Below are 17,021 nucleotides of genomic sequence, written 5' to 3'. Positions count from 1 at the left end.
CCTGTGAGCATTCATTCCCTTGCCAAATCGGGTCATAAGGATGGCCTTAAGCAGAAGTGGAGAGCTGTTTGTGTGGGGACTAGATGTGTCACTGCTGCAAGAGGATGGTGGAGAGACGAAGGGGGGAGGACGTGAAACCCTGCAGGGAAGGGGTGGAAATGGGGACACGTGGTCTGAAAGGGGTAGGGGGGACAGTTGCTAACTGCTGCTGAGAGCATGAATAAGGAGGAGGGCAGCCTGCAGGCAGGCGGAGCTTCTCAAAAGCTCAACAAAGCAACATGGCTGCCGGTGCTGGACTCACGCTGTATACAGAAAATACACCATTTTCCTGCTATCAGAATTCAAGTAATTCCCTGGAAACTTTAATCATGGATACAACAACGTGCATCATATGGAGTTAACTGTAACCACATAAAAGCTGGAAAATCAGAATGAAGGCTTCCCATTCAGCCTGCTGTGTGTCCCTGTGAAGGCATTGAGCGCTTTACAAAGATCAAGAATGTACTTCTGTCCAATTCTAAAGCGAACAGCTAGAATTCAAGTTGTTCAAAAGTTTGCATGCGAATCAGTAGATAATTTGAATACAGAAAAACAAATACATTTTTTATAAATTATTACTTGTTACCTTTCTGAGAACACAATGAATGAATTCCTCCACCAGAGGAATACTGTATATTTTTTTATTCTCACCTTACATTCTGCCCAGTTCTGTAGCATCTCTTTATTCCAACCCTCACAAAAACCCTTGATCATTTAACGCATACTGCCTTGGCTTCCCATTAAGCTTTTTTTCCTGTCTTTATTTTTATTTTACCCAACATTTCTCCAGTCTTAATAGCTACTGCTTTTTTCACCTGTGCCTTCTACTTATCTTTCACTCCTGACATCTACATACTTGCAATCTTTTAATTAAAATAAGCAGCTAACGACAATCAGACCCTAACTACCTCCTTGTTCACTCTCTCCATGTTTTTACTTGACCTGCACCATTTTTTAAGGCTATAGATTCATGTAAATTTAAAAATCTACAATGTTCTGACTATGATTAAAAATAGAAAAAGTGTGATAAAATGAAATGGGATGGTCTTTACAGAAGAAATACTGATAATGAATTAATTTCATAGAGAATGGTGATGCATACCCTGTACAAATTAACACTGTTAAAACAAAATTTAATTTTTATAAGTCAGGAAGATTTAAGATTAATTTTCTCAGTTTTTTCAAAACTCCAAAAGCAGACTGCTAAAAAAATGGTTAGAAGTTTTAAGACGTTATTTGAATTTCCAGACCTGCAAATGGAAATGGAGCAGAACATTCTACATTCCCCTAAAATGACTATTAGAATTACTAGTTCGAAAGCATTACTGCATAAAATTTCAAAATGCAACTGGATGCCAACCAAAAAAGCAGTCTGAAAAATCTCAGCTCTGGTAGCAAGTTCCAGAGCTATCTACTGATGGTCGTTTGGCAAGGGCTGAGAGTTGCCACTTTTACAAAACTCCACTGATCACTGAAGTTATGCATCATAAGCTACTAGACTTTTACCTAAGACTAAATATGTATAGTGAGAGAGAAGAAAAAAACCCTCTAGAACATGTATGCAAGGAAAATTTTTTTTTCAGAATTATATGGAAGACTATTACTTACACTAAATTGAAAGCCAGTATCAGGTAAAAGTGGGAATCCATCCTGGTGAAGTGTTGTTTCATGAAAGATTAGGACAAGAATTATATTCTCCATAAATATTAATACTAAAAAGTGATTAAGAAAAAAATGCATAATGAAAATAATAAAAATCTGCTATGATAAAGAACTCTTTTTCTCCTTCTCCTTTTTGTGAAAGGGATGAAGATGTTTCCCATTTCTTCCATCTGTTCGTTTTTACACAATTATTGGTTTGCAGTAACTGAACAGGTGACAGAAATGGGAAGCATTTGCATCTCTTTCACAAAAGCAGAAAGAAAATGAGGCAGAATCCACTCCTCAAAACAGAATAGGGCATTGAGACAGCATTTATGGAAAAGACTGAGCAGATAAACACAGGCATTTAGTAAAACAGAGTCAAAATCAAATCCCCAGAGATGCTTCACAATCTGTAAAACAAAGCAGATGATCAACTCTTCTAAGCTAAAACTAGTTGAGAACTGTGGGTATATGTTTTTTCTTATTATCACTGTATTTTTGAAAGACAGAGGTATGGGTGTGTGGTCTGTAAGAAGCTTGGCCTAAAAACACTAGAATGCAATTAGAGACCATTTCATAGTGATATATTAACAGTCTGAGTAAGAGAAGCACTTATAAGAACTCACCTGCTGTTATATACAGGACTAATCACAATTAAAAGCCCTAACAGTTTCCCTTAATCATCACCTCAGAGCACTACACATGCTATTATTCTCTGGCACTATAATATGTGTAGCAACCAGCAGCAAGTGAACACAACTTCTCTGTCACTGGCATCATGAACAGCAAGCCCATATGAACAGAGCTCTTGTGTATCCCTGGTTGCTACTACATTGACTCCTGAAGGGGAAAAACAGGACATGACAAATTCGTTCTGCATGGGACAGAACAACATTCTGTACATGTAGTATCTTGGGTGTGCATTCCTATCCAATAAAATTATGTCATTCCTTACCTTAAATAACATCTTTCAGCATAAAAGCTGAAGTACACATCAACTGGCAAGTTTAACGTAACAAAAATTCAGCGATGTGGTATGGTTATGCAGCTTTATTCAACAGAAGTAACACAACACTCAATGAGGTCTGACTCAGTTTCAAGCCAAAGACTTTCTGTAGTGCAGAGACCATATTGCTAGTTTCCACTAAAATAATTAAATGGAGATGTGATTATAACTCATTGTGCATAATTATGCAAAATTTGGTATTGCTTTTTATGTCAAGACAGACTCTGAATAAAGATTTACATATTTGTGCCTGGAACCCTTACAAAACTTTACAGATGCATGCCTCCCAGGGACAGGATGCTAAGCTGTAGAGATGACTGGATTTGTTAGGGGTTTTTTGTTTTGTTTAGGAGGTGGGAGGGGAGGGGGTGTTGTTAGCCAAAGATGCTACAGAGGTTTTGTGGCTAGATAACAAAATGGGGATCAAAAAAAAAAAAAAAGGACAAAAAAAGAAACTCAGGTTCTTATGAAAGCTGTTAATGGTAGGAAAACCATGAAATTTAAAGTAAACTTATTCAGGTTACTTTTAAAAATATGAGCTTGGATAACTTTAAGCTCCACTGTGTACACAGAGCTGCAAAGTATTTATCGTAAGAGTAGAGTCAGTCTTGGAGAGTTCACAATTTGAAGAGTAGCTCAAGTAGTCCCCCTACATAATCAGTCATTACATCCCTAGAACTGAATTAGAAGGAAGCACTACTCTGGCACTTGCTTCTTGAAACCTAATCCAGAAAAACTTCGGCGCATGCTATAATTTAAACACATAGTTACACTGGGAAATATTTTAGAATGTGCTTTTATACCATGTGGGACAACTTAACTATATTTTGTCATTCTTTCTGTGTGTCCCTTAAACTCACAGAATCCTCTTAAAGCACTGACAATTTAAAATTATAGTGCCATATTCTGTTTAGAGATATCATGGTCCTCTTTGGAGGTATCACACATTAGAACACAGATAAAATAAGGAACTTGGACTTGATGAACAACGTGACAAGATTCATTGTGTCTAAAGCAAAACACAAAAATATGGTTCTGTACTTGAAACAAAACAAAGGAAAATTATATGTGTCAGTATTCCTTGAACTACTAGCTAATTCCTAATTAACTAACATCTTATATACTGAAATCATTCTGAATGAATAATCATTTCTGATTTATTCTAGAATAAGAGCACCCCCAAAGGGAATGTAAGTGGCTTATTTCAAATTCCAGTTTGAGTACTTACTTGGATTCACCCTCAACCAAATTAGGTAAAAAAGTAGTCAAGCTTTAGAATCAAAAATAATAGCACTTGTGCACATTTTCACCGATTTTAATAATAAAGAATTTATAGAAAAACTTCTACAGGGCTCTCTACAGAAGACAATAGTTATCTTAGAGTAATTTAAATCATTGTTACAAGATAAAATCTGGCTAGCCACTAACTTTCTATTTGAATTCTTTTCCTTCTGCCCCAGGTCATTCCTCTCAATCTCACTATTTGTTTTTATTCATTTAGTTATTTTTTATGACCAAATATCCAAATGTCAAATAAGACTTTCCAAAAATCAACCTTTAGGTACTAAGCTCTGTTTTGGCTCCCGTCTGCTGTTCCGGCTCTGAAAGCTACTTTGATTTTGTCCTAATCATCTTTCTCTGAGATCTGTTCTTCTCTCAGTTTGCTTAAATCACTCAATGCACTACCTATGACTTGTAAAAATAGCACAGAACCATCAATTTTGGTCTACCAAAAGTTGGTAGACTCCAACGTTATTTTGTTTTGTTTTCCCATAGTTTAATTTTCAAGTATTGTTATAACTTTTTCCCCTTAAGGACTTTCATCTTTTTCATCCCAGGAACTCTGAATCTCATATATTCATGCTGGCAAAATGGTACATTTACCATCTATTTGTAACCTTAGTTCAAACCCAGAGTAATGTACTTGCCACTCACACTTTTTCTTTGCAACTCTTCAATCTTTCATGTCTAATACAGTTTTGATAATTTCTCAAACTCTTAGAGCCTATCCAGTACTGAAGTGCCTCTGTTCATTAAAGCACTCAGACACATACTTGGTATATAAACTGTCTTCCCATCCTCCTCTTATAACTGTCAAAAATTTTCACTATTTCCTTCCATTCATTTCAACCTCTACAATATATAGGCTCTTATGCACTATACAGCCTATGCTTTCTTCCAAAGCTGTGATGTCAATAATGACTTCCAAGGTCTTTAATCTATTCTGATACAGGTAAGGATGCTAGATTCTGTCCCATCTCTGTAGTGAATTTTAAACATAAATAACGTATTAAAAGTATAAATGGCCCTCTACCTAAAAAAAAAAAAAAAAAAAAACACAACAACAACCAAACAACAGTTTTAAAGCTATTCAGTATGCCTTCACGAATGAAAACATCTATCTATTACTAGACCAGTTAATTCTGGGAAGTATATTCTTCAGAACAAATTCACTATCACTATCATACTGCTACAATTAATTTGAGTGTCTCAATAACACAAATTCTTTATAATATTTTATGTTGAAAATAAAATCAAGAATTTATATTTTCATAAACTATGCAAGAAACTAATATATTAGAATTTATTCACAAGTTCTTTTCTCAATATTCCATATTGGTTTTAATAAAATTATAAATAATAAACCACACAAAATCTGACAGTTCTAAAAATAAATTTAGCAATCAGTAATGTCCTTAAAAAGCCATTACATTTTGCAATGCAGCCAACAAAACTATGCAGTGACACTCCGTAACACCCCCTAAAAATCTTCCAAAGCCACACAAAAAGCAATATATTTTTAGAGCTTGAAAAAACAATTAAAACATACATAATTATAAGCACATTTAAAATTTTTGCTTCTTTTAACCAGCAGAAAACAACAGAGAAAAATGCAATGCAGCGCCCTTCAACCCCAACAAATGGCAGAGGGAGAGAAGCCTTCTGACACCATCAGGCAGCCTAAGCCCACTCTTTTTCAAACAGAGGCCTCCAATTTTTGATTTTAGTGTTCAAGAACAACCTATCTCCTGTTCTCAAAAGCAACAAGGATGGCAGTTTTGGCTCTCCTTTCTTCAGAAATCCAGGAGAGGCAGAACAGTGTAAGCGGTAATGCCAGTAGCAAAGTATATTTTTTCAGTGGACGAGCTGGACAAGCAGCTTTCCCCTTCTCTCATCCTGCATATGAAGCTTTGCTCAGCTGAGGGGACCTGCCATGAGCTACTGGTTCTTTGAGTTAGAATCCCATAAAAGCGAAGAGGGATCATCCCTTCTCTCAAAGCTATTTTTTTCAGTTTGTCTGATGAGTCATGGATTCTCATCATTTGAATTACACTTTCAAGCTCTTCTATAGAAACACAAAGACTAAAAATACACGCTTTTAATGAGAGCTGAGATTCTGCCACAGTCACGTGGGTCCCCAATTAGTCCCTTCTCCCTTCATTTTGTTTCTTCAAGGCTTGGTGAACTGGAATTCTCTGTTTGTGACATCAGGCTCATTTCCACAGCAACCAATTGAATTATCCCCCAAATCTTTATAATAGGGAATAAGCAATAGGAACAGATGAACTCTTAAGAAACAAAAGCTTCTCACTGTTTACATGCAAATGACCATAGAAACAACCAAACAATAAAGGAAAAGAAATATGAAAGATACATAGAAACACAGGAAATGTAACAAAGACATAATCAATGTTTATATATTTTACAGTGTATAAATACACACTCAGTAATTTTATGACCATATGTCAGATTTGTAATAACCATAAGATGTGTTCAATGTCAGTAACAGCTGATGCTGCAACACTGGGTGTTAATGACTGGCAGCATGTATCTGTGCAGCTTCAATTCCAGAAAGAAATGATTATTTTTGACAGAGGAAACAGGAACCAAGGTGAGATGACACCATTTGCCTCTCAGGATTCTAAGAGAGGAAGTATTGCTGCCAGCCACTGCACACCATGGATCCCACAGCCACAGAAACCTGAGAATTAGGGCTTCTGTGTTGGACTTCGTATGAACTCTCTAGATTTGCTTCTTGCAATGATATCCTTGAAAATGGAAATGCATAGTCATCAACTCTTCCCTTAAAGACTTACTGATAATTCCCTTCTATTGCAACAAAGGACCAGCATCTGGGAGTCTGACTATTTTATTTAAGAACCATGGATCTATCTGCACTTCTAAGAGTTAACACAAGCCCTGATACTATTGGCAGTGCTAGAGCTCCGACTAACTTAATCTTTCCCAGATACCTAAACAGCCACTATGCTCTCAGTGGTAACACTGGAAACATAGTAATATAATCTAGAAAATAATATGATTATCCTAAAAATTAAGGTCAAACACTATCCAGTCTCAGCACAACCAGTTCACTATCTGTAATGTATTGAACTATTGTGTTTCACTGCTCAGTGAGACTGAGTAAACATTACAATCTTCTCCAGGTGTTGCAATCGCCTTCTCTCCCCCATTCTCCTGGAGGAAGCAGATGTGCAAGATGGCTGCAAGTAAATCTCCATCTTCTAGTGAGGCACCAAGTGCTCCTGATGACAGGATAGTGTCCCATTCGTCACACAGCAAGCATGGCCAGTGCCTGTCTGTACTCAAATGGTGAGTTTGTAATAACAACAGCCTTTTCTAACAGTACTTTATCTCTGGAATTTGGGATCAATGCAACTTGGTACTAAGAGGCTGCATCAATTCTTTTCTTTCTCTAATTCCTTTAACATTTCTTCCATAAGAGATCTAAATAGGTACAAAACTTTGACATTTTCACTAGCTTTCCTAAAATGGTCAAATAAAGTGTGTCAGCACTAACACAACTGAGACCATTTGCTCCATAGTTTTTTTGCCCCTAAATGAAAGTTGCAAGTTTCTGAGCCATCATCGTATTTTTGACCCCATCACTCAATCATTCAGGAATCAGAAACAGCTCTTTAGGACAAGAATTGAAGCTAAAACCAGCTGGTGCTTCACTGAACTGATCCTACTCTGGACCAGTTTGTTAACATCTTTAAAGATTTTGTATTACAAGTTTACTCTAAAGGTCTATTGCCTTCTCTACTTTTACTAAATGGACTAAGTCTCTTTCTGTTATGATATATGACCTCTTGCTAGCAGTTGACAGTCTGCAGCAGCAACAGTAGCCTTGCATTTTGTTGGCTATAATCCCTTTATATCAGAACTCCTGAATAAGTCTGATATTTCTGGGAGCATCCTCTGTTCTGCAGAGGAATAGAGGACCTTACAAACAGCAGAGTGGGTCCCAATTTTGCCATCTGATAGTCACAAATGCATATAAATTCACTATTTTCCTCTCTTAGAACATGTCTCCCTGCAGCTGGCATATAAAGTTTCTTGAAGTCAGAAGACAGGGAAGGATCCCTGAAATCAGCTAAGACATGAACATAAGACTACAATAAGATACTCAAAAAGTCACTCAGTGTGACGTGACTTTGTGCCATTACCACATACAATTCAAACAAAGTTCTAGGAAAGCCATTAGTTCCGAAAAGATTGTTTTAAATTAGAATATATAGTAGCTGGAGAGGGACTGAAAGGACTCAAATGTATTTGCCTTTGTCATGAAATAAAGTAACCCCTGAATACTTTGGTAGACCCTTTAGTCAAAGGAAGGAGGTCAGCACTTTCTTCTGCATTGTCCCTGTCCCTAAATAGCCTGTTGTACCTTAAATAAGTTGGATGCCCTTCTTCAGCGTGGGCATGGAGGCAAGAAACAAGTTCTGCATACAGAATCATTAAGGTTGGAAAAGACCTTGAAGGTCACCTAGTCCAACCATTAACCTAACATTGACAGTTCTCAACTACACCATATCCCTAAGCGCTGTTGACCCTACTCTTAAACACCTCCAGGGATGGGGACTCAACCACTGCCCTGGGCAGCCCATTCTGATGCCTAACAACCCATTCTGTAAAGAAATGCTTCCTAATATCCAGTCTAAAACTTCCCTGGTGCAACTTGAGGCCATTACCTCTTGTCCTATCACTTGTTACTTCATTGAAGAGACTTGTCCCCAGCTCTCTGCAACCTCCTTTCACGTAGTTGTAGAGGGCAATGAGGTCTCCCCTCAGCCTCCTCTTCTCCAGACTAAACAACCCCAGTTCCCTCAGCCGCTCCTCGTACGACATGTGCCCCAGACCCTTCACCAGCTTCGTTGCCCTTCTCTGGACACGCTTGAGTAATTCAATGTCCTTTTTGTAGTGAGGGGCCCAAAACTGAACACAGTAATTGAGGTGCAGCCTCACCAGTGTCAAGTACAGGGGTAAGATCACTTCCCTGTCCCTGCTGGCCACGCTATTTCTGATGCAAGCCAGGATGCCATTGGCCTTCTTGGCCACCTGGGCACACTGCTGGCTCATGTTCAACCGGCTGTCAATCAACACCCCCAGGTCTCTCTCTGACTGGCAGCTCTCCAGCCACTCCTCCCCAAGCATGTAGCGCTGCTGGGGGTTGTTGTGGCCGAAGTGCAGCACCCGGCATTTGGCCTTATTGAAACTCCTACAGTTGGCCTTAGCCCATCGCTCCAGCCTGTCCAGATCTCTCTGCAGAGCCTCCCTACCCTCGAGCAGATCAACACTCCCAAGCAACTTGGTGTCATCTGCAAACTTACTGAGGGTGCACTCGATCCCCTCGTCCAGATCATCAATAAAGATGTTAAAGAGGAGTGGCCCCAAAACCGAGCCCTGGGGGACACCAGTCGTGACTGGCTGCCAACTGGATTTAACTCCATTCACCACAACTCTTTGGGCCCGGACATCCAGCCAGTTTTTTACCCAGCAAAGCGCGTGCCCATCCAAGCCTCAAGCAGCCAGTTTTGCCAGGAGAATGCTGTGGGAAATGGTGTCAAAGGCCTTACTAAAGTCAAGGTAAACAACATCCACAGCCTTTCCCTCATCCAATGAGCAGGTCGCCCTGTCATAGAAAGAGATTAGCTTTGTCAAGCAGGACCTGCCTTTCATAAACCCATGCTGACTGGGCCTGATCATCTGGTTGTCCCGCATGTGTTGTATGATGGTACTCAGGATGAGCTGCTCCATCAGCTTCCCAGGCACGGAAGTCAAGCTGACAGGCCTGTAATTTCCAGGATCATCCTTCCGACCCTTGTTATATATCGGCGTCACATTGGCCAATTTCCAATTTGTCAGGACCTCCCCGGTCAGCCAAGACTGCTGGTAAATGATGGAAACCGGCTTGGCGAGCACCCCAGCCAGCTCCTTCAGCACCCTCGGGTGTATCCCATCCGGTCCCATAGATTTGTGTGTGTCTGTGTGATGCAGTAGGTCACTGACTGTCTCCTCCTAGATTGTGGGTGTTGTTCTCCCACTCTGTCTTGTGGCTGAGGAGGCTGGATTCCCTCAGTACAACTAGTCTTGTTATTAAAGACTGAGACAAAGAAGGCATTAAGCACCTCAGCCTTTTCATCATTACTTGTTACCATGTTTCCTCCTGAGTCTGGCAGGGGATGGAGGCTCTCCCTGGTCTTTCTTTTGCTGTTGACATACTTATAGAAACATTTCTTCTTATCCTTGACTGCTGAAGCCAGATTAATTTCTAGCTGGGCTTTAGATCTCCTCATTGAATTACTCGAGCATGTCCAGAGAAGGGCAACAAAGCTGGTGAAGGGTCTGGAGCACATGTCGTACGAGGAGCGGCTGAGGGAACTGGGGTTGTTTAGTCTGGAGAAGAGGAGGCTGAGGGGAGACCTCATCGCCCTCTACAACTACCTGAAAGGAGGTTGCAGAAAGCTGGGGATGAGCCTCTTTAATCAAGTAATAAGTGATAGGACAAGAGGTAATGGCCTCAAGTTGCGCCAGGTAAGGTTTAGACTAGATACTAGGAAGTATTTCTTTACAGAACGGGTTGTTAGGCATTGGAATGGGCTGCCCAAGGAGGTGGTGGAGTCCCCATCCCTGGAGGTGTTCAAGAGGCAGGTTGACATAGCACTTAGGGATATGGTGTAGTTGGGATCTGTCAGTGCTAGGTCAACGGTTGGACTAGATGATCTTCAAGGTCCCTTCCAACCTAGATGGTTCTATGATGCTATGATTTCCGCCCTGCATAGCCTCACAGTGTCTTTGTAATCATTGTGAGTCACTAGCCCCTTCTTCCAAAGGCCGTAAACTCTCCTTTTCCCCCCTGAGTTGCAGTCAAAGCTCCCTGTTTAGCCGAGGTGGTCTTCTCTGTCACTGGCTTCTCTTACAGCACCTGAGGACTGCCTGCTCCTGTGCCATTAAGACTTCCTTCTTAAAGAGTGTCCAGCCTTCCTGGACCCCTATACCCTTCAGGACCATCTCCCAAAGGATTCTGTCAAGCAGGTGCCTAAACAAGACAAAGTCAGCTCTTTGGAAGTCCAGGATGTCAGTTCTGCTGCCCCCTCTCCTGGCCTCTCTAAGAATAGAGAACACCATTATTTCATGATTGCTGTACCCTAGTCGGCCTCCAGTCGCCACATCATCCACCAGTCCTTCTCTGTTCACAAAGAGGAGGTCCAGCAGGGCACCTTCTCTGGTCTGTTCACTCAGCTTTCACAGATATTACCACAGTTACTGATCCATCAATATCCCCTGCATCTTTGTTGTGCTGCATGTCTCCATCCCTTGCCTCCACTGAGATGGCAGGGTGAGGGTCATCGTTGGCACAACAGTCCACAAACTGGTAATCTACCCTTGGGCTTATGTCTGGGATTTCCAGTTTTGTCCCCTTCCCCCTTCAAATCTAGTTTAAAGCTCTCTCAGTGAGACCAGCTAACTCCTGCCCCAAGATCCTTTTCCCCTTCTAGGACAGGTGCATCCCATCTGATGCCAAAAGGTCTGATGTCCTGTATACTAACCACAATTGAAAAATACAAAGCCCTGCCGGTAACACCAGTCTCAGAGCCACAAGTTCATCTGTTGAGTTCTCCTGTAATCTTCTTCATCCATCCCCGCAACTGAAGGGATGGAGGAGGACACAATTTGTGGCCCCAACCCCTTAACCAGTTTCCTCAAGGCCCTGAAATCTCTCTTCACTGATTTAGGACTTCTCCTGGTAATATCGTCACTACCTACCTGAAAAACCAAGAGAGGGTAGTAGTCATTGGGTCTCACTGGAGCGGGGAGTTTTGCCATGAGGTCTTTCACCCAGGCCCCAGGGAGGCAGCAGACTTCTCTATGAACTTGGTCTGGTCTGCATATTGGGCCTTTGACACCCCTCAGAATGGAGTCACCCACTACAATGACCCTTCTGGGATTCTTTTTAGAATTGGTTTTAATACGTGGTCTAAAGCGACCCAGCCTTGGTGGACCATCATCTTCCTCCTTGTTTGTCTCATTTTCTTCATCCTTCTCCACTTCATTCAAAAGTTCCAGGGCCCCATATCTATTGTGAAGGGACACCATGGAAGGTGAGGGAGGTTGGGAGAGGATGTTCCTACGTCCCTGAGCAGGGACCTGTTTCCAGTCTCCCCCATCTCTTAGGTCCCCTCCTTCTGCCTGGTAGCAAGAGGGTGAGGGATCGCCTGCCTCTTTTGGAGCTTCCATTTGCTCCTGTTGCTTCAGGGGTGCCAAGGTGATACTCCACCAATCAATTTCCCTTTTGTACTCCCTAATACTTCTTAATCTTTCAACCTCTTCTTTGAGTTCCGCTACCAGGCTAAGCAGGTCATCCAGCTGATCACAGCACACACAGGTGTCCGTGCTGCCCTCTGGCAGGATTGACAGGCTCAGGGACTCCCTGGAGCCCGGGACCTGGACCACTGCATGTTTGTGTGGCAGCTCTGTCCGGGTCACCATGTTCTTTCTGGTGGTGGTTTTGACGTGAGTGGAGACCATAGTTCAGTCTTCTCGTGGAGGATGATAAGATGACAGCTAGCTCAGATAACCTCTAGACCCAGGAGAGGCACTACGCCCTGTCCACTCACCCTGCCTGCGCAAACTGCCGCGCAAACTGCCCATACACCTGGGTATCCCACCTGACTGCCATGAGAAGATTCCTCCTTACTCACAGTTGTGGACACAGTCAGTATGACACTACCCTAGACAGGTTAACTGGAGAACTGACTGGTTTCTGTTTGGGTAGATAGATGTCATAGATAGGCATATATCATGGTAGGAACACTAAGCATTTTAAGTCATTAGAAAGCCCAACTCAGAGATCCAGATCACGCTGTATATCAGCTTTTTTCCTTCAGAAATGCTCAGCTTATCATACCTATCTTACATTCTCTTCAAGACCTAACACTGAATTCCTGATGAGAGAAAGGAAAGAAATCCACTAATACTTCTGCAGCTGGCATTGGTGCCCACCTCTCCACCACCCACAACAACTTAATCTATGAAACTATCTCCAGAGGCCAAGTCCCAACTATGACTGATTAAATGAAAAACAAGCTCATAACTTTGTATCTTTTCTATTCTGGATTTCAGTCTAACACAAAGTTGGATTTAATATCTTCATTATTGCAGACTGTATATAATTACCTTCCTTTGGACAGAGTGCAGCTTTTTTAAAGAATAAATCTGACTAGAGCCTAAACCTACCAGATATAATATTTCTATCTATTTTCTCTAAACTGGTACAACACAGGAATGTGCACCAGGGATTTAAATTCACAGATCTTAAGAAAAAAATTAGTGCTGTATCAATAAGCATAGTTCATATTTCACCTCTCAGAAGAACTAAAGCAAGTGCAAACCCTTGAGTGGGACTCCAGTTTCTTTCAGTCAGATTTTTAGGCCCAGTCACAGACTCAGAATTAGGATTCAGACTCCACAAATCATGAACTGGCCCCTTTTTCTGGCCATTCTATCCCCAACAAGCCTTGCATGCGAAGAGGGGATCTCTCATTAGGCCCATTATCCTTCTTCATGAAGTTCTCCAAGTGCATGGGATATCGTACCCACAGTGCTGGCAGACTCCATCTTTCAGCCAGACTGACAGGCTCTGACAAAACTTTATGGGAACTTAAATTTCCTCCATCTTTACTCAAAGCAGCTGAAACACCATACTTCTAAAATCCAATACCTGGGGTAAAACTATTCTCAGCAATTTTCTCTCTCCACTTTCCAAACAGCCAAAAAATAGCTGGTTTTAGTAATCTGCATTCTTTGATGAGGGCCATTTCCTCATTAGAATTAGCACAATTCCATGTGGTACTAGAAGCTTGAGACCCTTTGAAGGATTGCATAATGGCCCATAGCTGCTGGTGACCAGCTGCCACATGTATGAAGTTCCCCATAGGTTATCATTTATACCCATTGTAAAAGAAAATCTTTTCCGTCTGTGAGGACCACAGAATCAAACCCACCCAAGAGTCTCTGGCAACTTAATTCTGGACCAAAACTTCTGCTGACCTTCCTGTTTCTCTTCAGGGATCTATTTCACCAGTTCCTCCTTCCCGTTCCCCTATAAAATTCTTACTGTCTAGTTCTTGCAGTAGCTATTGATGCTACATCAAAAGATGCTGCAGCTGCTGATCCTGTTCTCACAGCCATTTCAGTAGCACTCCAACATCTATTTCTATCTTCAGCCTGTGACAGTTTGCCCAAGTCCTCCTCCACCAGCCTGGGAAAAAATCACTGCCAAAAGTTTTGCAAAAAGTCTTTTTCAGGCTTCTTCCTCAGGGCACGTTCTGTTGAAAAACTCAAAAGGACAACACAAAACCAAGCTATTTCCCCAGAGTGCACATGCTGCCAGAGCTCAGAGGCCTTTTCCTCCACCTCTCTCTGCCTACTAAGGGAAGGCAGACCTTCCTTCTTTCTTTTAAAGCCTAGCTGAATGATGAAGCAGTCTTGCTTTAACTGTTTCCAATCCCTTCAATATTTTCTCACTTGCTTTTAAGCACAATCCTTTAAACTCCCCTTAACATATAATTTGGACTACAACAGGCATAAAACTTTATTTAATTAAAAGGAGATACAAAATTCGTTTAATAAAAGCGATACAAAAAACCCTGTCCAAACTAATCAAACTTACCATACAGATAATAATCACAATGAAGCTATTTATATTGTTTCTCTCTAATGTCCTTACAATTCAGGATGCTGTTAGTAGTAGTACAGAACTATGCATATACCTGGTAATACACAATTTAGAAGAAACAGTCTCTGCCTGAAAAGTCCTGTATGTATCTTACCCTATGCAGTGATGTTTTTATGCAGGAAAAAACCCTGCATCTTTTCACCTACCTCTCCAACAGCCAGCATTGATCATGAAATCTAAAGAAGAAAAAGAATATTAATTTTCTTCTCTTGAGTGCATGTATTTCCCTAGAATCTTCTGGATTTGGTGTGTGCTACATTATATCGTTACTATTACTACCACATAAAGAGATCATCAGTTGTCTCAGTTCTCTTTCTTTTCATGTATTCTTCTGAGGCATTTTAAAAACAGGCAAAGATCTAATGCAAAATATTTTCTACTACTCTCTCTTTAGAACAAGAAGAGAGAAGAGATTTTTAATTTGACTAGCAAGGAGGACACAGAGGAACAGACTTTGGAAATAATTATTCTGCTAAAAACCACACATATGCACATTAACTGGAAAGAGCCAAGTATTAGGTAATATGCTCTTCGAATTCTAGAAATACACTTTTCTTCTTTTTAAAGTAATATTTAAACTGTTCAAAAAATTCATTTGAAGCCTCGAATTATTTAAGTATGGTGAGCAGATGAAGAAAGGTCTTAAGTTGGAAGTATAAATTTGCCTTAAATTGAGCTCAAAAATAATTTGGTAAAATGAAATTATGGATATTCCTTGGATTAATTTACTGGAAAATATTCACTTAATAGTAAGTTCTGAGTGTAGTCTAGAGTGAAATGTTTTGTGATTAGGAAGAAGTGGTGGAGAACTCATTCTCCTTTACTGCTCAGTTACATTCATGGAAATTGGGAAAAGCTGGAGGGTATTCAGGAAAGAAACTTTACATTCAGGGTTTGTGTTCACAAGACAATACACTTGGATAAAGCTGAAAATCATACTGTAAATATGTGATGAAGAAGGCAGGCAGACAAGATGTGGTAGAAACTTCTCAATGGAATACCAAGGACAGTACCTGCAAACAGAGCTAGGAGCTGGCCTTGTTTAACTGCACTTGCAACAGTAGACAGATTATCATCAAGCTGACAGAAGATTAATTAAAAGCAGAACAACACTGAACTGGGAACAAAGTGTCTTTCAGTCAGAAAATGGAAAGCACATGTCCCTGTCTGAGCACTAGAATTTATAGGGTGAATGATCCACACACCTACTCTGCTGACTAAAAAGGGAATTCAGGTTAAATTCAGACCTCTAAGACCAGGACATCTGAATCTATAATATCCACGCTCAATCAGCTACACTTCTGCACATATAGCCTAAATCCAGAAGTACTTTAAGCTTATTATCTGTGCAGCCTGTATCTCAATATGGTTTGAAAATTCCTTTATGTGACTAAAGTCAATTGATGCAGAAGACAAGCAACTCATCTAGGTGCCTCCTGAGTTCTGTTAGTCTAAAGATGGGCACTTAATTTGTCTCTTAGAACCTGGGTGGACACATTCCTCTGCTATTCTCAGAAACTGTAATACTGATTTCAGCAAAGTCTGGCAGAAACAGTCATCTTCATAGAACAGGTGGAAGCTATCTCTGTAGCTTATCCTTTGAGACAAGAAGGTGGCATGGGAAGGAAATACACTTTGTTAATAAAGAGAATAATTCAAACTACAGCAATTGTTGTAGAAAACTGTGAGACTCAAATACACCTGTTCAGAAAGAATCATGTAAATATGTCTACCTGATTTTTTTTTTGTTCAATGACATTGCATTATATAAAGTATCATTCATGGCTTAACTTGGTATCATGAAAATATTATGAATCTTAATCACATTCCCGTGGAATGTACTATAAAATTATTATTAGAGTCAACTTTCATGATTTTTCTGTTAGATGACTACACTGCAATACAATTAATTATATGCTGTGATGTCACAGGCACAAAAAAACCAATCACCAGTCTTCTTTACCTTTTCCTTTAGTAGCAAGTCAACAACATTCATAAATCATATGAGACTTTCTCTGTTTTAAAAAATACAAATTTAGATTACTTACCATATAGGAAAACTTCCTAAATGTTATTGTCTTTTCCAGTTCAGTTCTTATCAGGCTTCATAAACCGTCTCTTAAACCTAACTTCTCAGTTCAGTAATTCGTCTTCTAAGCACGTAATTCTGAGTCATTGAAGTTGCTCGGGCAGCTCAAAAGTTTTGCCTGAGCAATAACTAAAGAACTGGGTCTTCACCTCAGAGGTATTTTTGTTTCCTGCTCTTTCACAGGGCAACTCCTCCTTTGCATC

General features: G+C 40.4%; 1 protein-coding gene across 4 annotated transcripts in view; it reads right to left on the bottom strand.

Moving 5' to 3' along the window:
* DGKB (diacylglycerol kinase beta) overlaps positions 1 to 17,021 on the bottom strand; it is a 356,801-nt gene that overhangs the window by 307,665 nt on the left and 32,115 nt on the right. The gene's annotated exons all lie outside the window — the stretch shown is intronic.

Source organism: Strix uralensis, chromosome 1, assembly GCF_047716275.1.
Source record: "Strix uralensis isolate ZFMK-TIS-50842 chromosome 1, bStrUra1, whole genome shotgun sequence".
Taxonomy (NCBI): domain Eukaryota; kingdom Metazoa; phylum Chordata; class Aves; order Strigiformes; family Strigidae; genus Strix; species Strix uralensis.
The sequence above is the reverse complement of the archived record's forward strand: the minus strand, read 5'-3'. Positions and strand labels throughout refer to the sequence as shown.